Source organism: Rhyacophila brunnea, unplaced genomic scaffold (genome assembly GCF_057557595.1).
Source record: "Rhyacophila brunnea isolate RB1 unplaced genomic scaffold, BYU_Rbru_1.0 scaffold_22, whole genome shotgun sequence".
Lineage (NCBI taxonomy): Eukaryota > Metazoa > Arthropoda > Insecta > Trichoptera > Rhyacophilidae > Rhyacophila > Rhyacophila brunnea.
The window spans coordinates 6,965,846-6,989,286 of record NW_028232882.1 but is presented as its reverse complement, the minus strand read 5'-3'; the positions used below and the strand labels follow the sequence as shown (position 1 = coordinate 6,989,286).

The window sequence follows — 23,441 nt, the reverse complement described above, 5'->3', positions numbered from 1 at the left end:
ATTTGGATGTTGCCTCCACGTCGAGACAGCCATCATGCGGTGCCCAGTCCATTGATATTTTTCCAGTTGATGAGAGTGATGTGTTAAAATTTATTAAAAAACTAAAAAATACTCACTCTTTGGGACCTGATAACGTCCCTACATTTATTTTAAAGGGGTGTGTTGATTTTGTCAAAGGCCCACTTGCATATATATATAATCTTACAATGGAGACAGGTATCTTTCCGGAAACGTGGAAGATTTCGAAGGTTACTCCAATCCATAAGAGTGGTACAGAGTCATCAGTGGAAAATTACAGGCCGGTAGCTGTTCTCTCTGCACCAGCAAAAGTTCTTGAGATGATCATGCACAACATGATTTCTCCAAAAATTGAGTCATTTATAATAAATGAACAGCATGGATTTAGAGCAGGCCGATCAACGGAAACTAACCTGATGATATTTACCAATTATGTGTCATCGGCCCTGGATAGAGGCCACCAGGTTGACTGTTCTTACAATGACTTCTCAAAAGCATTTGACAAAGTCGATCATGATGTCCTGATGGAAAAACTCCAACTTATTGGATTGTCTGATCGATTTTTGAAGCTATTCGGGAGTTATTTTAGGAACCGTCAACAATACGTATCGTACGGCCTTTATCAGTCACAGAGCTTTTACACATTTTCTGGTGTCCTTCAGGGCTCAAACTTAGGGCCGTTGCTGTTCACGATTTTTATAAATGACATAGCGTTGGTAATAAAAAATGCTATGTTTTTGTTGTTCGCTGATGACTTGAAACTCTTTTTGGAAGTTGTCACCTTGGACGATTGTCGTCAGCTCCAACTTGATACAGATAATATATTAGATTGGGGCAGGCGTAACAAACTAGAATTCAATATTGATAAATGCAATCTTTTGTCGTTTACCAGAGCCTCAAAAGTGTTGTTTTCCAATACTCGATGCATGGCAGAGTTCTGTCACGAATATCATCTGTAAGGGATCTTGGCATTACGTTTGAGAGTAAACTGACATTTATTAGCCATATAGTTACCATTTGTAACAAGGCGCTTAAAATGTTGGGCTTCGTCATGCGTACTTCCCGGGTCTTTTCGGATGTTACGGTATTAAAACTTTTATTCAATTCTTTAGTTCGAAGCAGACTTGAGACTGGGTCTATTGTTTGGGCACCGCATCAGTTGAAGTATGACCTTATGGTGGAGAGGGTTCAGAAGAAATTCTTGAGACTCCTTTATTTGAGGTTGTACGGATACTATCCGTGGCTTTATCCAACTGACTTTCTCTTAGGCATGCTTACATACTGCAGTTTGCAATTTAGAAGAAATCTTTATTTAGCTACGTATTTTTTTCGACTTATACGAGGTATAAATGCGAACTCTGCCATTCTGGGCAGTGTTGACCTGTGTGTCCCTGATAACTATCTTAGAAATAGAGAACATCAGTTGTTTATTCTCCCAAGGTGCAGAACCAACCTGCCACTGGTAATGCCAATTGGGAGGGCGATAACTATGTTCAACGAAATTGCTTCGGGTGTTGATATATTCCACCTACGTGAGGATGAGTATAGGCGGACGTTATTTTATAAATTTTTAAAATAGGGTCTGCTTGACTCATCCGGTGTATTTCCATGTACCTATATAATTAATATTTTTGTATGTACATATTTCTACTGTTTAATAATATACTATCTATCTTTTTTTTATGTCATGTTGTGAACGTCTTAAACTTATAATTTGTAATGTCCACACTATAAAAAATTAATAAATTGAATTCAATTGAATTGAAAACTAAGGGGCGGATATGGCAGAAGGTATAAAGAAGAATTTACAATTAAAAAACCGTAATCAAATCTGTGTTAGTTGAACAGTCTACCCTTATGATAACCCATTTTATTACATGGTTATTTTTATCATTAAAATTAAGTTTAACAATTTATTTCAAAGGTCGAATTGTAGATATAACTTGAAATCTTTTTTATTTATATCGAATCGACTTTCGGTATGTTCACAGTAATCACAGTACTGAAGCTCGATTGTGACGATTGTTAGAAGAAGCCATGTGACGAAATTCCATTAAATGGACACTACTAGGAACTGTATATTATTATGTACGAATAGCAAGCAGAATCAAATTCTCCCAATATGTGTTGGGGAGTTATTCAAACATACGCACTGCTAAAGAGAAATCGATACCATATTTCAATAGGGAAATAACTCAAAAAACCTTGTTCCAAGATAATGAGCGTTTGAATTTTTTTCAGAAATTCTCATTTTAATTTTAAAGCCTTGATTTTTGAGGAAAATGTAATCTTTTTAAATTTAGTTTACCTAGTGTAATTCAGCAATACACAATGAAATTTTACAGTTTAATTAAGAATTAAACCCAGACATGTATATAAAATTATAGTTAGTATATAATTATTGAATTAATAATTAATCTCAGAAAGGGTTTTTTGATTTAATGACACATTGAAGAAATTTTTGACTCTTTTTTGCTGAATTATAAAGAGAAGGCATTTCTACATCGAATAGCATTATAACTCAAACCCTTGAAATTTTGAGATGTTTCCTTATTAAAATAGGATATCGAAATGTGGCATCTGCACGCGCACTGGTGGAATATAATTCAAAAATCTTTCAGTTTGTTTACCATTGGTAATTTGTTCAACTACTAAGTTTTAGTTTTGATATATGGATAAATAGATTGATAGACATAACTGTTTCTATTGTTGTTTTATCGTACGCACTTGTACACTGTATTACATTTTGAGGATGTATAGGTATATTTAGATAATATTAGGACAAACACAATATGCGTGGAACGACTATTCATTTAATTTAAATGATAATTTTAAACCGCTTGATTGGAAGGTTTGATATCGACTGATTCATAATATTATGATGTCCGAGTGACGAGTAATTAATTATCGTCTGAGCTCGTTATTTATACTTTATGTTGATAGATGATACTATAAAAGTACTCCTCTGCAGGCATCTTAAAATAAATAAAAAAGGTGTGGATAAAGAATATGGGAGCTTTGCCTGTCGCCAGAAATGCTACCGTGTCGATCCCGCTACAAATCCGAGTTTGATCTTTTTTACCCTTTTTAAAGATAGATTTTTTTATTAAATTATTATTAAGGTACCTGCTTGAGAATCTCGCGGGCGTTCGTTGTTTCAACAAACATCAAAACATCACGGATTTCATGTAGCTATCTTTTATTACGATCGTTTTTCAACGGATTTTTAGTTCCCAGGATTTTCGCGATGACGTGTCGGCCATAATATTATAAGTTTCCACGTTTTCAGTTTCCAGTTTTCCAGTTGAAAAAAGTAAGACCCGCAGGAATCGAACCTGCATCTCTCGGGTATCGCGCAAACGCACATAGTTCACTATGCTAAAGGAGTCCTGCGGAGAAGATTTGAAGAAGTTGACGTTGAAAGATGAATGCATCTTTATAATAAATCTAGGTTCATTATTTTATAGTTAAGTATTGTTATTTTTTTCAAAATTCAATTAAGCCCTGTGAAAACCTAGCCATAATAGATAATAGTCAAAAAATATTCCAGATCTACAAAATATCTAAAAGGATGTCAATAAATCATACATAATGTTGATGTTTTATAGATAGAATAATATTTTTAACTATTATGGTTTGCATTAGGCATGGCTTAATGAATTTAAAAAAAACTAACCAACACCATATTGTGTAATATGCATTCTTAATTCAACGAAAACCAATAAATTTGTACGAAAAAGTGTGCACCTCTGTTTGGTTTAGGCAGGGTTTAATTAGTTTTTAAAATTTAACAACATCATCTGTAAATTGTAGTCTTAGAATGTCTTAGATCAATAAAAACAATGACGTAGGTATGACTGAAAAAAAATGTGTGCAGTATTTATGTCGGATCTTAACAGCCGTCCTTCACCCTTCGCCAATGCTAAATAGACAGTGTCTATTTACTATATCCAATAATTTTACATAATACCTATAAGAGAAAAGGTGGTTTAAAACTTGGGTTCTCATTTCGATAAAACAAAGAGCGGCATGCACAATCTAAGATTTCGATCCTAAGGATAAGTCGCCGAAAAGCATGACTTAACTATAGACAATCCTGAGTATAGAGTTAAGGAATCCTTAACCATAATATACTACTTTTGTTATGAATACGCCCCCTTCTGTATTAACATTTACCACTGACAGCTGCTGTCAAAATAAATTCGCATGTCTATAAAACAGTCCATACAATCAAATTCATTAAACAATGTATCTCAATATTTATATTGATAGTGTTAATTCGTTTGGCATGTACTTACAGAATATTATTTTACTTTTATACGCCAGCCCGCAGAAATACAAGATGCCAGATGATAGAATGACACTTGACGCTAGTGTTACCATGTTAAAAAAATATCTTGCGGTGCCTGTGGAATCACGTATAATGACTTATGACGGAAACATAAGAGTATTATAATTAAATATTAATATGTATTTATAGTTATTGCATTTATAAAATTCAGTTGTCATATTTTTGTCATCGTTTAACAATTATAAAATAATTTACCTAAACTATAGAAAAGAGAATTTTTAAATATGGTATTATTTTCAATAGAAATGATCTTAACTAAGGACAATGTTTCTGCATAGTGTTTTCTGCTATAGTAAATTTTAGTTATGACAAATGTTTCTGCATTCCGCTCTAAAAACACTGTCTTTTTACTTAGCAGGGCAGTATATGGGTATCTCAGAAAAAATGTTACAGATTTAAGCTTATCTTTTTATATTATTATAGAGTAAATAAACACTGAATTTAAAATACATACTTACATATTATATTACATAAATTGTAAGAACGTGCCCACAAAAATAGATATTATATATCTGAGATCAATTATTTAAGTAGTAGGTATATGTATATGGAAAACAGTTAATAAATTAAATCATACACAAATAATTTTCCAACTTATCTAGAAGTTTCTCGTATACGCACATAAGAAGAATATTTAAGTAAGTAGATACCAATTAGCAATAAGCAAGTATACTAGCACAATTTTGGAAAACATTTAACAAGTAGGTAAGTAAGCACTCACTTAGTCAAGTCATCTGAGAAATTGGCAAGAAAACTAACTTTGATAATACGTATGCGAAAATCATTACATTACAAATATCAGTAATGCCGTTAGTTTCTAGAGAAACATGCCGAGAGAAATTCGCAAATAGGTCCCCGGCATAAACACTACAAACTATACAGTTAACATGTGTAGGAATATTATTTAATCTAATTTGCACAGAGCAAGTAAGTAGGTGGGTACGCCACGGTTCGCTTTGAGTAGTAATTTTCCCCAGCATAAAAGCTAAGTACGCCAAATTGACACTTAGTATCGACAGACGTGCTCAGCTTTCTTTAAAAGATAACATATTATTAAAATCGAGGAAGACAGCATCATAATTATTTAGACTTATAGCAGGCATAAAATTTGAAAAGAGATCCATAGATGGCGTTGCCCATTGACTAGACATCGCACGCGCTATGTAGACAGACTAGGATTTAACTCTACTTTGACTCCGAAATTGAAATCTCTCAAAGATGTTTCCCAGATCTCCCACAGCCAAGTCAGTTTAGTCTGATTACTTTTGTCTACGGATTCCAATCCCGGGATACCGAGCTATTTTCGATACATATGAATCCCGGGATTTTTTATCAATTTTTATGGAAAATAAAATAGAAACGAAAATAATACTTTTAATAACAAATAACTAAATTAGAAATAAACTGAGTTTGGATGAAGTTTGATTTAAACCCATATGTAAGTTGCCGATTCATTTTATTTTTTCACATAAATTAATAAAAATGAGAAAGATTGGAAAAAACAATGCTTCGCACTTTTAACAAAGTAATTCCACCATGATCTCATACGTTTTACGGCAGTTTCATATTTGGCTGACTAATTAGATTTATGAAGCGGAAAGGCCATACACCACGATTTGCTTTACTATTTTAAATCTCGCTAACCCATTCATTTAGTCTTTACTATCAGAAACAGCAATCTCATATTAAATTCACATTATTATTTATATTACAATATTATTTACTCCATTAAACTTATGTATTTTCAAGATTGGACGTACACAATATTAACAATAAAAATGTCTTAAATAGTATGAATTGTACTAGATTTATTTTTCACCGATATTATCAATGTTATTTGTAAATATAAAAAAAATATATTAACTATGGAAAAATGCCAATCCCGGGACCAGTCCCGGGATTGTCAAATTGTAATCCCGGGATCAGAATTTTGGCTCGGGATTGGATTCCCTACTTCTGACCCTTTTAATAATACATGTCCTCTACTTTGAAACTAAGCACCTTACGCTATCGAGATTAGTTTCTGGGGTGATAAGTATGGTATCTAGTTTTCAAATGTGATACCTACCTGACCTGAACTAATCCTTTGGCAAGTTCGGACGGTTATTTGGTCGAGCGAGTCGTCCTATCTCGTTAATCTACCTTCGTGTACCGTTTGAAGTATTCTGATTAATCTATGTGAACTCGGAATAAATACTAAAACCGGAAGTGTTTCTATTTTATAAAGAATACAACATAGATACCTACTATAACTGGCGACCAACGAGGGCCCAAAGTATTGTTATTGTTTATAAGTAAAACTTCTATAGACTCTATATACCATCACACTAATGTAAGAGGAAGGACTGATTCTTCTGGCATTGCGGCCACGAGAAATCACTTTGGAACGGTGTTAGTGTTATTTGAAAATAACTATACCAACACCTAAACGAGTCGACTACACTGTCAGGAGAATCTGACAGCATTCTACTAACTGTGAATGATCACTAATTAACCCATTGGATTCAATCGACGCCAATGTTGTGCCGCTGTTACAGGATCCAGGACAAATGGTGAAAATCAAACATTTGTAATCCTATTTTGATGTTTTTTTAACATTAATAGATGTAGCTATCATTTTATGATGTTAGTTACTTTATATAGTCAGATATATTTTTTTAAAGAATTGTTTCATTTATAAAATCTACTTTTATTTAAGTTTGTCAAAATAATGACCAGTTCGTTAGGTACGGGGTGTTTGAGAGAGTAAAATACATATAACGGCCTTCCATCTTCTAAATACCTTGAAGAGTATTATATTATTCCTAGCTCCAGTTTTAGTATATCTTTCTTTTATACGAGGGTGGGTCAATAATTCCTTAGAAAAAAGCATTAAAACAGTTTTTATTTTTGTATTTTTTTTTTATTTCTCAACATAATCTCCTTGGAGCTCAATACATTTGGTAAGACGTTTCTCAATTTTTTTTTAAACCGTCAGAAAAATAAGTTTTCGGAAGGTCCTCAAAATAAGCATTTGTCCGATCGATAACTTCTTCATTTGAAAAAAAACGTTGTCCACTTAGCCATTTTTTTAAGTTTGGGAAAAGGAAAAAGTCACTGGGGGCTAAATCTGGCGAATACGGTGGGTGGTCGACCAATTCGAACTTCAATTCTTCAATTTTAGCCATTGATCGTAAACATGTGTGAACACGGGCATTGTCCTGATGAAAGACGATTTTTTTCCTGTTTAAATGAGGCCGTTTTTCTTCAATTTTGTTTTTTAGCTGGTCCAATAAAGATGCATAATAATCCCCTGTTATTGTTTTTCCTTTTTCCAAATAGTCAACGAAAATAATTTCACGTGCATCCCAAAATACAGTAGCCATAACCTTACCAGCTGATTTTACGGTTTTCGCCTTCTTTGGACATGGTTTGCCTTCGCAATCCACTGCTTTGACTGTTCTTTCGTCTCGGGAGTATAGTGGTGTATCCATGTTTCATCTACAGTCAGAAAGCGACGAAAAAATTCATCCGGATTGCGTTGCATGAGCGACAACGGGGCTTTAGAGGCCACCACCCTATTGCGTTTATTGTCGACTGTGAGCAAACGCGGCACCCATCTTGCAGAAATATTTTTCATGCCCAATTTGTCATGTAAAATAGAAATGACGCTACCTTTTGAGATCCCTGTAACCTCAATTATCTCACTCAACTTTAATCTTCGGTCACTTAACACCATATCGTGGATTTTATTGATCATTTCTGGTGTAGTCACCTCTACAGGACGCCCTGAGCGTGGTTCATCCTTTGTTGATGTACGACCACGTTTAAATTCATTTAACCAGTTATAAATAGTTGCAAGTGAAGGAGCAGATATGCCGTGAACTAAATCCAACTCATTTTTTATTTCCTTTGCTGTTAACCCTTTTATATTAAAATGTTTAATAACAGCTCTAAACTCAATTTTCTCCATTTTCCACAAGTTTTTTTTTAAATGTACGAGAAACACACAACAACCCGACCAATCTGATTGAAACTTCGCAGCATACTGAATCGGTAGTGCCGCTGCATGAAAACAAACCGCTTACAGTACTAGTCGCGCCACCTGTCGGCTTTTCTAAGGACTTATTGACCCACCCTCGTAATTTAACTCTATCATAGACTTTTTAACCTCTGTCATTTGATATAAGAAAAGGCTTAAAAATTATATTTTACATGTTTTCTTGACACACAATTAACTTAAAATATAGATAAATAATAGAAGAATTCAATACCTATAAATATTTAAAGGATTAATTTTAATTACTTAATCGAATTATAAATGAGTTATATCAATTTTAGTAAGTAACCAGTATGCCTTTTTAAATGAAAATGCAAAATCTACATTGTCTTTTTGTGTTAACTGTAAATTTATGGTGGAACTGCATTGTATTATTGATCAATTTAATAAAACGCAATTTTTAGTACTTATTCTTAAGGCTATACCTCAGTTGAGGCATGGTCTAAAAAGATCGTGGCTAGGCGATGCGCGGATTGTGCAAATGACGCGTGCCGAACGAAATATAATTTGTCATATAAATCCAACATGCGTCCATTTCATGTTCTGTTTATTGTTCTATTAGTAACAATAATAATATATCTATTCATTGACATGTTTTCTTTTTCAAGTAAATGAGTAACGTTTTTTAGTCATCTTTACAAGATTTAAGAATTAATACCCCCGTCGCCATCACGAAACAAATTGACGCGTTCACAGCTCGACGTTCGCTCTCCGATTGCCAGCGAGTCCAAAATTTCGTCGCACGTATAGTTGAAAATTATTTGCCGTTTCACTGAAGTACCATCTTAGCTGTCCCTATGAGGCGGACGAAACCGGTCCAGATTTATTAAATAATAAAAGTGGAATAAGTACTATAAATTTGCGTTTTATTAAATTAATCAATAATCTACATTGTCCCTAATGAGTTAAGGAAATGAGAGGACAAGCCACAACATTTAGTTATGTACCGTAAAATGGTGTCACCTCTGCAAACTTCTGGAGCCACACGCTGTATCCATTAAAGACAAACACGACGAAGAAGAGGATCACACGAATGGCGGATCGTTGTCCATTAGTAATGAAAAAGAAATAGCTTTCACAGTAATGTATGTACCTATCCGTAGAAGAAAAAAGAAATAATGATGTGCAAATAATGTGCGACCGTATTCACTGAGAAGGGGTTGTAGGCAGGCACGCTTTGGATGACGTCCTGCCGGAAGCGAGCCGGCTCCGGTCACGATCCACGGATCACGACGTCTGCTATTGAGGAGTGAGTACACTCTTTGTCGTGAATGGAAATAGGCAGGGGGGCACTTAAATTGTCCGGCTGCGGAGAACGATCCCGAATCCATTGTCACGGCGAAGGGTGCAGAAGTATGCCTAGATAATATGTATATATTTACGAGTATGTACATCAGTGTTACCGTAACTCAAAACTATTATTGTCTGTATACAATTAGCCTAAAGTTGTATTGATGTCTCAAGTGTCTAGAACTAACCCGATCCATGCTTTTATTATTGGTAATTAGTTAATGTCAAGTTTTCATTATGTGTCCACTGACGTTTCGGGTCGTTTTGAATTTTGATAGCACATCTCGTGGTTTAATTCGGATCGGCAATTAATTAGCACAACCAATCTTAAAACTACTCTAATATCTAAACCTATATATGAAGCGCTTAGTTTCAAAAGCCCCTAAAATGATTTTAGGTAGTTCTGAGAAAAATAAGAAAAACGATTTTAGGTAGTTTTGAGAAGAATGAGAAAAAATCATATCTATTAAATCTGTGAACTTCATGTATTTATTTTTTAATTCGTCACATTCTAAATAGTACTTTGGCTTTCCATTTTAGGGGTATTTGAAAAGTACACCCAACCATTTTAGCGGGTTTTGAAATTTACCCTAATTTTTGATCATACGTATTGATGGTTTTTGGCGTTTTTTAATGTTCAATCTTTGGCCATCATATAGGTAACAAAAATATCCATCTAAATACATAACTAACTCAAAATTTTCAAAAACCGTTTTAGGGGCTTTTGAAACTAGGCGCTTCATATTATGTATGGGCCATATGGGCACCCGAATCATAATTTCTACGCCAATATAGAGCATTTGTTCGCAAGCTAATAAAATGTGGTGGTGGCACCGAGAACTCCAAATTCCTTGGACAGGGTGTTTTACACTTTTAGGTACAAGTCGGTTTACAGGAAGCCAGGCGGGAACAGCGCCAATTTTCATGGCCAATTTTGGCAAAATTCATGAATTCAATAATGAAAACCTAACCTAACTTAACAAATAATCCAGTATATCGGCTATTTTCAAAATTTGTTTGCCGCTGGCTTCCTGTAAGAGAACCGTGTTTTATTCAGACATGAATCTTATCTCAATAGTATACGACCCAAAGATGTTGGACGGTCTTTAATATACGACCATGTATTTCCGATACAACATTTTACGGTGAAGTGTGTTATGGCGAACTGCATAGGTACAAATTTCCGAACACGAGGTAATCCAATGGTCATCATATCTTTTGAAGATCCCTATTTTGGCGTCCGACCCGATGATTTGTCACTTGTATGTATAAAAAGACGATAATCCACGCAGGAATGGTTCGAATACCGCCGCATACCCGTACATAAGCGGATTAGCACGTCAACAATAATTGATCGGCTTACAAAGTACCGAACTATAAGTATCTACTTTAAAGGGTCGTTCGTTTGACACCAGGATGTCGTTTATTTATAATTCAACTTTTTTAACGACAATAATAGGATTAATCTCTGCCGGCTACCGTACGCGCTACGCACTCACGAGGGGTTTCATATTGAAATTGTATTGTAAACAAACTGGCGACAAATTTGCATACTGAGGGGTTCGCTATGGGGCGTCATCATGAACGTCAGTGATATCGTGATACAATAATAAGTAGGCACTGTTGCTTTACGATAGCGAGTCATGCCAGCGTTGCCAATTTAGCGTTGTTCTGGCCAAATCTAGCATTTTTCGATAGGCTAGCTCTAGCTTCTGGCTTGTGGCTTTACTGGCATTTTTTATCCCTCCAACAGCTTTAAAAATGTGCTGAAAATAAGCTAGATATTTAGTTTATTTATTTTCATGCGCATCAAATTTCTGACTATCTGATACATAAGTACTTAATGCAGGTAGGTCTTTACCTATTTCAGTAGCGTGAGAAATAAAACAACATAATTTAACACGTTGAAAAAATAGGAGAATTCATGGCCTCATCCTCATAGTGAAATGGTATCATATAAATGTGTGCTTGGGTATGTGACATAGGTTTGCCGATTATCGGAATGGCATGAAACGAAACTTGTACGCCGTTGACACAATATAGGCATTTGTTGGCAATTTTGAAATATATTACTGTTAAAATGTGTGATTTTTACACGTATAGACATTTTTTTCGATTTTTGCACTTTTTTCGATACATACACGAAAGAAAATGTATTGACTTCGTTCTTGGTAGAATAAGTAAATTTACTTACAATTTTATTTTCACAAAATCTAGCGTCAAATACCTTGTTTTCGTACCCCGTCTGGCATGTTTTTGTCAACGACAGTTGGCAACACTGTCATGGCACATTACGAAGGCCAAGAGCAACCGTATACTAAGCTCCGAGAACAGGTAGCTGTGGCGAACACTGGATGCGCAGGGGTGGGTATGTATTTAAGAGTAACGAGGTGATAAAAATGAAAACCATTCAATCTCTCGTCATGTCGAAAATCCATAAATGATGACCTGGCTCGCTCGTGTGCTACAGACGCTTGAAGAGATTCTCAACCTGGCATACATTTTCTTGAAACCAATCGGATTCTGGCGTCTTGGAAGACCGCAAAAAATACCATACACAGGGTGTATACGACGGAGTTCTGACATGCCCTCGGAAGACAGAAAGCGAGCAACAATGATTCTTGGAGGCGCCGCATGATTTCCATATAAATAGGTATTCGATATAAGGAGCGGACATGGACTAAGAAGAAACGATATCTCAAGAATATAATTCACTTCATATTTTTGTATGGTACTAGTGGGGCTACAACTTACAACTCCCCGCAAAAACAAAAGAATTAGTTCCATTATCTCGAAAAGTGGATCGACAAGACCCATGTTTTAGTATAGAATAGTGAACATGATTTTTTATCTTGTATGAAGATTCTGCGTTTATTTGGTTTTAATTCATGATAATTTATTATAAGCATGTATGTACCTTATCATTTGGTTCTACCCATTATATTAGTATGTGGTGAATACCAGGTGAAAGATGTATTTTATACTGTTTGTAATTCAAAATCAATTCTATCTACAATAAAGACATTTCTCATAGTGCCTACTTCTACCCTATGGCAGTATGTACCTAAATAGTACTCGTGTAGTTATCGTCCCCTCCGGCACCACAAGGGGGCTGCTGTCAATCAACAGGGGAGAATTAAAATTGCCTTCACCCTCGATAAAACACGTATTTTTGTATTCAAAACATCACAGCGGGGTGTCGCGATTCTTTTTACATTGCCCAATAACCATTATTTACATAGGGGCGGCGGCATACATATAAAAGCTGTTATCAAATATTTATTTTGATACCTAGCTATTGTTTATTTTAATAGGATTATCAAAGATGTGAAACTTTGCGACATGTCCGGCGTTCTGGTCTATATTGTTTCACTCGCGATTTATGAAATTGGAAATAGCATAATTTGAAATACATAAAGATACTTATTACTTACTAATTGATCAGTAATTACCACATACAAAAAATGGTTTACGACACGTTTTTAGCTAATATTGTGACCTTTATCAAGTACATGTAAATAGTATTTACTAAATACAATTACATATTAGGTAGGTATATGGGTACGGCAAAAGCAATTTACAGTTGAATTAGTATTGTTTGCTACCATTGGAACAGGCATTGCAGCAAACAATTCCCATCCACTTGCAAATCACCTACATATACTGCCCGTAAAATGATTTATCCAAAGAATTTGGACTATATGTAATAAAAGGAGTCTTGAAGTATAAGCATTGTTAGGTTACCTAACTCCACAAATATTAAAATCGCTAAGTTGCCGTTCCGTTTTTCTTACAAACGCAGTGGCGGCCATTTTTTATGTTTTTTTTTCATTGTGATTATTATCAATTAAGTGCAGCTATAAACGGTTTTACATAGGTACATTTAACATGGTTTTTCAACTAAATAATAATGCCGAAGTATAGTATTATTGTGACGGATTGTTTTTTTTATACGCCCTGCAAATTGGCAAATAAATTTCAAGCAGTATGTAGTGTAAAGCAAGTGAACCACCAATGCGAAGTCACTTGCAGCTAGGGAATCCAATCCCGAGCCAAAATTCTGATCCCGGGATTACAATTTGACAATCCCGGGATTGGGATTTTTTTCCATTGTTAATATAAAAAAAATATATCTACAAATAACATTAATAAAATCGGTCAAAAATAAATCTAGTATAATTTATACTATTTAAGACATTTATTGTTAATATTGTATACGTTCAATCTTGGAAATACTATATTTACAAATAATATTTTAATATAAATAATAATGTGAATTTAATATGAGATTGCTGTTTCTGATAGTAAATACTTAATGAATGGGTTAGCGAGATTTAAAATAGTAAAGCAAATAATGGTGTACTTATGGCCTTTCCGATTCATAAATATTATAAGTCAGCCAAATATGAAACTACCGTAAAACGTATGAGATCATGGTGGAATTACTTTATTAAACTTTGCGAACCTTTATTTTTTCCAATCTTTCTCATTTTTATTAATTTATGTGAAAAAATAAAATGAATCGGCAACTTAGGTACACATGGGTATAAATCAAACTTCATTCAAACTCAGCTTATTTCTAATAAGTACTTTTTCTGTTATATTTTCGTTTTTATTTTATTTTCCATAAAAATGATCAATTCCGAAAAGTTTACAGATTATGTTTATCAATCCCGGGATTCATAGATATCGAAAATAGCTCGGGATCCCGGGATTGGAATCCCTACTTGCAACTAACTGAATCAGTGGACCAGTGGTCCTTTTTTTGGTTCAATTTATTACATTTAGGCACCATCTCTATACCTACATATATGAAGGTTTTCTTCAAAATCTTTACATTTGCCTCTACGAGTACCTACATAGGCAGGCCTGAGTTTATGTATTTATTTATATGAAGTACTTATTGTTGATACGTACTGGGGATAGACAGCTGATAAATTTTGCAAGGTACATTTTTGAATAGAAAGGGTTGAAATTTTTAACGGTAAAATCGTAAGAAACAGGAGTTTATAATTTAAGTGTTATATCAAATCTTTGATTTATAATTTATATCCTTGACTGTGGAAACTAATTAGATCTGACATTATTAGTTAACCTAAAAAACTGCACTGCAGCCGCAATATGCGGTCGATGCTGACTAGGAGAACAATAATAATATTATCGCACTTATTTATGTTCGAGATTATATTATTATGAAAACGAGATTCTTGAAGGCAGTCGTGTTTTTCTGGACGTCGTTTTTAGACAGGCAGGTGTGTGTCAAGCCTAAGCTCTAAATATTCAGCATATGAACGGTCTTTCTTGAAAAATCGTTATTTCATCAGCAATGTCTTTCTTTGGCCTTACGGTCTTGTTTATTTTATACGAGTAGATAAAATTATTGAATAATATGACAATAGATGTTATTTTACAAATTCTACAAACGTACTTACAATATAATAATAAGTACATAAGTAGGTATATATACTATGTTACATAGATATGATATTGAAAATATGTATAACTATACTTACCTAGCTAGAAAAAAGTACCTAACTGGTAAAATGCGAGACGTTCTTTAAAAAGTTAAAAGTTTGAATGAACTCGAAAAGATGTGGGGGTGTCAATCTATCTATATACGATATTATGAAGTTTATACGTTAGGCCCGCATATTTTGGTAGTTTTTAAGTACCCACACGGAGAGTTTCCTTCGCTTTGAATTCTTTCAATAAGAAGATTTTACATTGGGCCAAACTTTCCCGGTCTTCGAGTGAAATAGGTACCTACTTCACATCTATTTTCTATCGACGATTGAGCGTGTAAGCGCTTTGAAGTTTTGCTAACATAAACACACGGAGTTTGACGTATTTTGCAAAGCCAAATTAGCCATAAAATCCAAACCGTGAAAGCACAAATTCAACTATTTTGAAAGTTTATTACTTTTATATTTGTTACGTGCCGCAAAGACAAGACAAGCCGTGTAATAAATTTCTGTGTATACCAACATAAAAAATATCCACAAGGTGAACCTAACCTTACAAGCGTTTATAGTGATGTTAAAATAACAAAAATGAATAGATTGCAAAATCACGTAAACACGATCATCTTCGAAACCAAACAAATGTTTCATACTGTCATGTCAGCACGGTGTTAGACGGATTTACACATTACAAGAAATGGTTAAATATAGAAGTTTGTCGGAATCTTCAAAGAAGCTTGCGACTTCTTACCTCAGCTGCACCTGATATCCCAAAGTAATCCGAGGAGTTCAAAACACAAATTACACTGCTAAACACTTATAAATCCTTGCTAAAAATACACAACTATTCAACAAACTATATACTTTAATTCCCTTAATTAACTCACAATATAAAAACACCAATAAAACAATATTGTCAATACAAAACAAAAAGAATTCACGCACTTGACGTCGCCTTCGCCATGGTGTTGATGTATGTTAACGCTATCTGGCGTTTTATTTTGTAACTACGTTTTTAAAGTACGTACGTTCCAACAATCCGAAATGTTAAAACATCAAATGTTCCAACACTACTCTAATCGGCTAATCAATCATGCACAACAAAAATTAATTAAACCTGATTTTTCAAGTAAAAATAATTGCGAAAGGTTGTTACAAAAAAATATAAAATTTTAAATTTTTAAAATCCAATTACAATCCAACAATTAAAAATTGAAAATTATAATATTTTTAGGGTTGCATGCATTCCTACAAACTATTTTATTTGTATAGGTTCCTAAACTATATGCTATTGTAATAGCGCCTGTACACGTACATGGATTTACTTGCACCAATAGTATGTATTTTAAACTATCGCGATAATAACTGTTTACATGTAAAGTGCTGACTATCTGTCTCTCCAATCTCATTCTGCAAGTGTAATTGAGACGCTATGTTGTCATCCGATTGGTGCTATTTCACAAATTCATAGAAGTTCGTAGATAGTAGGTAGACGTCAAAATATTCGGTGCGGTGTAGATCATGTTTCTTTCGGCAACTTCGCCACAATCGTTCCACTGCGCATGCGCACCGCCATCATCATCATCATCAGGGGCGCGACAACCCAGTGTGGGTCTTGGCCTCCTCCAACAGCTCCCTCCACCTGTCCCTATCCAGTGTGGCCGCTTTCCAATTTGGGACCCCCAGAATACGGCAGTCACTGGCAGCTCCATCTAACCAGCGAATCTTTGGCCTCCCTTTTCTTCTACGTCCTATTGGATTGCTGGACATCACTCTCTTTGCCGGTTCACTGTCATTCATACGGTGCACATGACCTAGCCATCGCAGTCTCCCAATCTTAATTAATTGAACTGCGCTGCAATCTTCGTACAGCCCGTAGAGCTCAGCATTATATCTTCTCCTCCAATTGGTGCCATCCCTGATCGGTCCATATATACGGCGGAGAATTTTTCTTTCAAAGATGTTCAGGGCTCGTTCATTTCGCAGAGTTAATGTCCAGGTTTCCGATGCATAGGTGAGCACTGGCTTTACAAGTGTCTTGTAAAGAGTGCTTTTAGTTCGACGAGATAGTAAGCGGGACTTCAAATGTCTTAACAGACCAAAGTAGCATTTATTCGCAGACATGATTCTCTTGTTGATTTCTTCTGTAATATCATTATGTCGAGTTACAAGAGATCCAAGGTATATGAAACTGTCGACCGTATGCACCAATATCTAACTTTGGTGCGACTTCTCATGATGTGACATGGCAGGCATGTATTTAGTTTTTGCCTCGTTTATTTGTAAACCCATTCTTTTGGCAGAGGCTTCTAGTGCTGTGAATGCCTTTTTCAGCGCCAATGCTGATATGGCAATGATGTCAATATCATCGGCATACGCCAGCAGCTGCACGGGCTTAGTAAATATCGTGCCGCTGCCACGGGCATCAATCTTTGCATCCCGTATCGCCTTTTCTAGCGCAATATTGAAAAGAAGGCATGCCAGAGCGTCACCTTGCCTTAGGCCATTCAGTGATACAAATGGCTCGGATATTTCCGCTTGAAGCTTTACCCGGCATTGTACTGGTGTCATTGTCATCTCTACAAGTTTAATTATTTTCGTCGGCATTTCAAATTCTCGCATTGCTTCGTATGGCCGGTATCGATTAATGCTATCATAAGCTGCCTTAAAATCGATGAACAAGTGATACGTGCTAATTTTGAATTCAGTGGTCTTTGCGCACCGCCATGCAAGTACCAATTATTGCGTGGAAATTCATAAACTTCTGAACTTTTTTGATAGATGCATGCAATCTTGCAACTTGCACAATAATACGTGTTTACACATGTATTTTCTCATTATGGCCGCGATACTACGTACTGTCAGCAGTAAATCCATGCACATGTAAACGTGGTATTGTGTTAAAATGAATGGAAACTCTGATGAAAAATTGCGATAGTAAAGTTACTAACACACAAACCGACTCATTCGCAAAATCCGATTTGGCATCAACTAGGTGGCAATGATCGCAAAAAATGTCAGTTAGCCAGGACCCTCTCCGGGTATCATGTCACAGCGTCGCTGTAGGATTGGTTTGTCGAATAGACCAAATGTTAAATGTTCAGGAGACGAAAAACAAGTTTGATTATCCTATATTTAAATACATGAAGTTATCTAAATTGTTGTTTTTACAGCATATGAATGCTGTTTTCATAACAAAGCAATTTAAAGAAAAGGATGGTTCTGGTCCATTTAGATACAAAAAATCATTCTGCATTCAAAGGTCGATTTCAACAAAAACGGATATTCGACAAACCAATCCTATAGCGACGATAGGTTGAAATGATAACACCAAGCAGTGTCTTTTAAATCAAAAATTCTGGTGTTCTAAAGAATATTTTTATATGTCTGAATTGAATAATGTCTGCGGAGCTTTGATTTTATTATGAAATTTCGGGACATTTTTTATTCATAAGTAATATTGGAGGGTTTGTTCAAATATATTATTGTCATAATAATCATGCATGCTTACTGCATAAATAAAAAAACACTAATAGAAGAAAAATTACTTTATTTGTCAGAAAATACAGAAAATAAACAAAATAAATTTATAAACATTGAGAAAAAAATAATATAATTCAAGTTGTACATAATGGGTACATAGATTATAATTGTAATACTTTAAATAGTCACTTTTACTTTGAAAAAAAAAAAAATCTTTTCGTAAAACTTGACATTGAATGCCAATTTTATTTGTATTGCTTGCTTATAAAAAGGCCCCAATTAATAAGATAATTTTTAATGAATTTGACATAATTTTTATTGTATAAATTTTGAAAGAAAAAATGAGAAAAATTAAAGCCAATAATTTTGTTCATGTACTTTAATAATTTTTAACATAATATTATGTATAAAATTCAAATAAATACAAGATTCGTAAATAGAATAATATTATGAACATAGAAAAAAGCGCACACGAGGTTTTAAAAAAAAAATAAACTTTAAATTTAAAGTTTTAAATATTTTTTTTTATTTTTCACTGGTTCTCTCATTTTTCGAAAGATAGCAAAGGGCCATCATTGATAATGAAATGAAATAAAAGAAACCTAACCTAATACTTTAATAAATAAATCAGCAAAAACAATTATTTTTAATAACATGTTAATAGTATTAACATATTAATGAAACAAAGAACAAAAATTTCAAACCTAGCAAACCAAAAATGGCTTTTCTATGAAGATTTATTTATTCAGTAGAAATGGCACAGTGTACATTCATTTAAAGAAATATATTATGGACAACATACAATGAATAAATTTTAAAATAATCAAATGTAGATAAAAATTTAATTTACACAATAACTATTCCTATTATCAGAAAATGGTTTTGTATGGTTTGATACTACATTTAAGTTGGAGTAAGAAAAAACAGTTGGAAGAAAAGGAAGATTACATTGGATTGACTTTGAGTTACCTAGAGTATAGATGTTTTATCTCAAAGAGCACGTCAAACAAATTACAATTTATTTGTAATTAAAAATATTGTTATTGTGTCTGCATGTAAAGTGGGGATGACACTCTGTAAGATAAACACATTTATAATGTCATCGATAGAGGGACTGTCTGGACAAAATACTTGCAGGAGTGTGAAGTTCACTTGTCTCATTCCGAAGTAAACAGCCAGGTCTGTTAATAAGGTCATATTTTCATTTATGAAAGGAAGAAATAGGAAATCTTTGGCAGTTGAATTGATGTCGGAATTTTTTATTTTGTACGATTTTTAGACATATAATAACAGGTCACGCAATAAACAATAAAATATACTGAGTCATCTATTTCCAAATTTAGTAAATACGAAGTAATGTTTATTTATCAACTTTTTTAAAAATTAACATGTTTCCGAAGTAAAGAATATAATAGTGAGAATGGTCATTGGGACAGTTCACTGGATCAAACACACATTTAAAAAACAACACACATTTAATGTGCACAGCCGTGAGATCAAACTGTCGACACACAGAGGTGCAAATCAGTTGGGTGTTTGTTAATTTACATACTAAATATGCCAAATCTCATTTAAAATAAAATGTGACCATTAGTAAAAATTATTGATGCTTGTGGGGGTTAATACATTTACTGCTGACCAGTAATTACTAACTTATCCCAAGTCTTAGTCGGTACAATATAAGGTTACAGTTCTTTTTGAAATCAATTTTAATATTGTTCTGACTAATATCTTGCGCTGTATCATATAATGCAGGGGTAGTCAACCTTGTCCCTACCGCCCACCAGCTCCAGGTTCATTATGTTTTCATAAAATTCCCCGTGACAATTTAAATTTCAGAAAATATACTATTTGTATCGCCCTCGCATAAGTTTAGTTCACGTTAAGTAAGTGATACTAAATGGCGCTATAGTGCGACCACAAACAAAAGAAGAGCCTCGTCCCAGAATAGCATTACCGTGGAACCGGTGGGCGGTTAGAAAATTTTACTACTAACAGAGATACAAAAGTGGGCGGTAGGTATAAAAAGGTTGACTACACACATCATGTACATCATATACACACTTAGTATATTAAAAAAGGCATCTTATTAAATATAAATAGATTTTTAGAAATTGTAATTGACTGTTTGTTTACAATAAGAAAATAGTACATATTCTAATAACATGGGAAGCCTTACATAATGCTTTTTTAGATATAGACATTAATTATTAAAATAAAATACACTGTACATGGAAAATGGACAGTATCATTTTTAAATGTAATTTGTTCAAACCTGTAATAATAAAGCCAAATCAAATAATTGTAAGTGAAGCAACTATTTATGAGATCTGTTCAAAAAATATTTGACCTTTGTCCAGGAGAAACACAATTACCCACTTGGAGGTCTGAAACCCTAATACCCCTCAAAATAGACCCTTTAGGAATGCACACACTACTCCCAGTGATCTCGTCTTCTTGGGAATGTAGTAAAACTGGGACAATTTATTAAGACTACAATAAGGTAATTTTCTAAACTTTCAGACAGATTTGCTTTTGTTGCATCTCCCGACACTCTCCGCAAGGCCGAATCTACACTTGAAATGGAATGTATCACGCCTGCAAGTTATCAGACGGTGATACAATGGTCCTGCACATGGTCAACGACCTTGTCAGTTTGGCTCGAGTGATTCTCTCTCCACTGACATACAGTCGACTGTACCATTCTTAAATCTGTGTAATGCCTGTGGGATCGTGTTGAATCTTCCGCTTGGGTATCGTTAAGCTCGATGCAATACCACTGCTTAAGTTATGTGAGTGGATGGTGGGTGGGTGCAGAGTACACTCCCTCACTCACAGGCTGATTGCCAGCAACTGATGCTCTCTGCAGACGGGAAAAAGTTTACACATGAGCACGAAGTTACCTACCACTTACTACCTTGTTTCCGCGTTCAAACAGAAGTCAGACACTTTTTGAACAGTATTTGTATTTATTTAACCAGGATATTATTGTACCTAACATATTATAATATTATCAGTTACAATGTGGAAGAAATGAACCCTAAAAGATTTTTAAAGACCCGTCAAAACTGGGTTACGAAAATATATCATATTTTTTAGAATTCCATGGACGAAATCGCAGCGGTGCTGTCCAACTCACATGAATATGAGGAATATTGGAATTTGCTGGCAAGGATATAAAAAATTATTTCGAAAAAGTTCTCCGTAAAACTCTTATCACTGATTATTAATTACTTACTATCACTACCAATATTGAATAAAAATGGGATATTTTATTGCTAGGATTTTATAACATGAATTTTATTTATGAATTCTCATATGACAGTCAAAAAGTAGGTAGGTACTTATATCAGAATTAACTTAATAAAATGTTTTGCGAAGCATAGAAAAGGAAAGAGTTTTTCGTATTGAGTGTATACAATGGTGTTGTGCTTCGATTTGGAGCGAAAATGTTAGTTTCCTTTTTTTCTAATTAGCAAGTAACACAATGAAATAAGGAAAAGCACAGTTAAGCATTAAACGGAAGGACCACAAAATAAATCAACACGTTATTCCAAAAATTGCCGGACAAATTTAATGGTCTTATAGTGGGTACCTGATACATGGAAAATGCATTGGATTGGCCAATCTATCAAGGTTGACGGAAATTTGTGACAACAAATAGAACAGAGAAGAATGAAAGAAGATATGTAGGTAAAGACTTTATCTTGCAGTGGAAAAACTCTGGCTGATAACGTCTAACAATTAAATCTTACGATATCAACTAAAATCTTAATTGCGTAGACCTTTCAAAGCATTTTTATATACATGGAAATAAATAGTAAATAAATAACATACAAATCAAATTATTAACTATTTTTTTACAATTTAATGAAAATGAACACTACAGTTTGAGAAGATTTGACATGGACATTGCAGGATGTATTTTATTAATGACCATAATATACAATTATTGTGAATAATAATTTCGTAATTTTCCATTATATAAATGGTTATTAAGCGACTTTAAAAAAAATTATGAATGCCATTTTGTACTATAACTTTCAAACTAGAAGAGAAATTTGAACAGACAAATGAGCAAAGCCCACAAAATGTGACGACGACCTCACCGACTTGCGAGCGGTACGACCTCTAATCCAAAATATAATGTGATCTAATACAGCAGATCCCGCTAAGTTTACGCCGTTATAGTATCCACAACATAACTTGTCACTTCGCAAACACGAATATCATTGTTGCTTTCCCTCCACTGATTGTTTGACATAACATTTATGGACGTAAAAAATAGAATGGGAGATCGAATATTTGTTTCGGTACGAGACATGCTATAAAAATTTGATTACAGAGGATTTGTTAAATGGTGACGGCACTTACGTTATTCACATATCGTCATTGTTATCAATCAAAAATTTTCGCCAATTGATTTTTACGATTATCGAAACATACCGTTCATCTACTTCCTGAGATAATCGGATGCAAACACTACATCGTTACTAAAATAGGCAGTGTGGTAACTGCTTTTTGAGCAATGCCTTGTAAACCCATCGCAAATTCAACACTTCTGTGGCTGTAAAATTGGCTTCTGTAAAATTTTAAACAATTACATCAGTTCCGCAAAAACATAGCTTGATCTATGTATGCATCACGCCACTCAAACATACCATCATGTTTATTTTAAATAATAGTTTGAACCACAGATGCTAAATATACTAACAGAGAAATATGTTACAGAATATAGCATAAAATGCTTAAAAATTTTCATTTTATGGCCCTTTTTGACTAGGGTTAATAAAAACAAAAC

The 23,441-nt window shown here is 34.2% G+C and overlaps 1 protein-coding gene across 2 annotated transcripts in view; it reads right to left on the bottom strand.

Moving 5' to 3' along the window:
• Axn (protein axin) overlaps window positions 1–16,147 on the bottom strand; it is a 262,982-nt gene extending 246,835 nt beyond the window's left edge. The window contains exon 1 of one of the 2 annotated variants that reach the window (XM_085949346.1): window positions 15,909–16,147. The gene's annotated coding sequence lies outside the window, so the exon portion shown is untranslated. The remainder of the gene's footprint in view (window positions 1–15,908) is intronic. The other variant, XM_085949344.1, reaches the window with a different exon arrangement.
• Window positions 16,148–23,441: the final 7,294 nt, after the last annotated feature.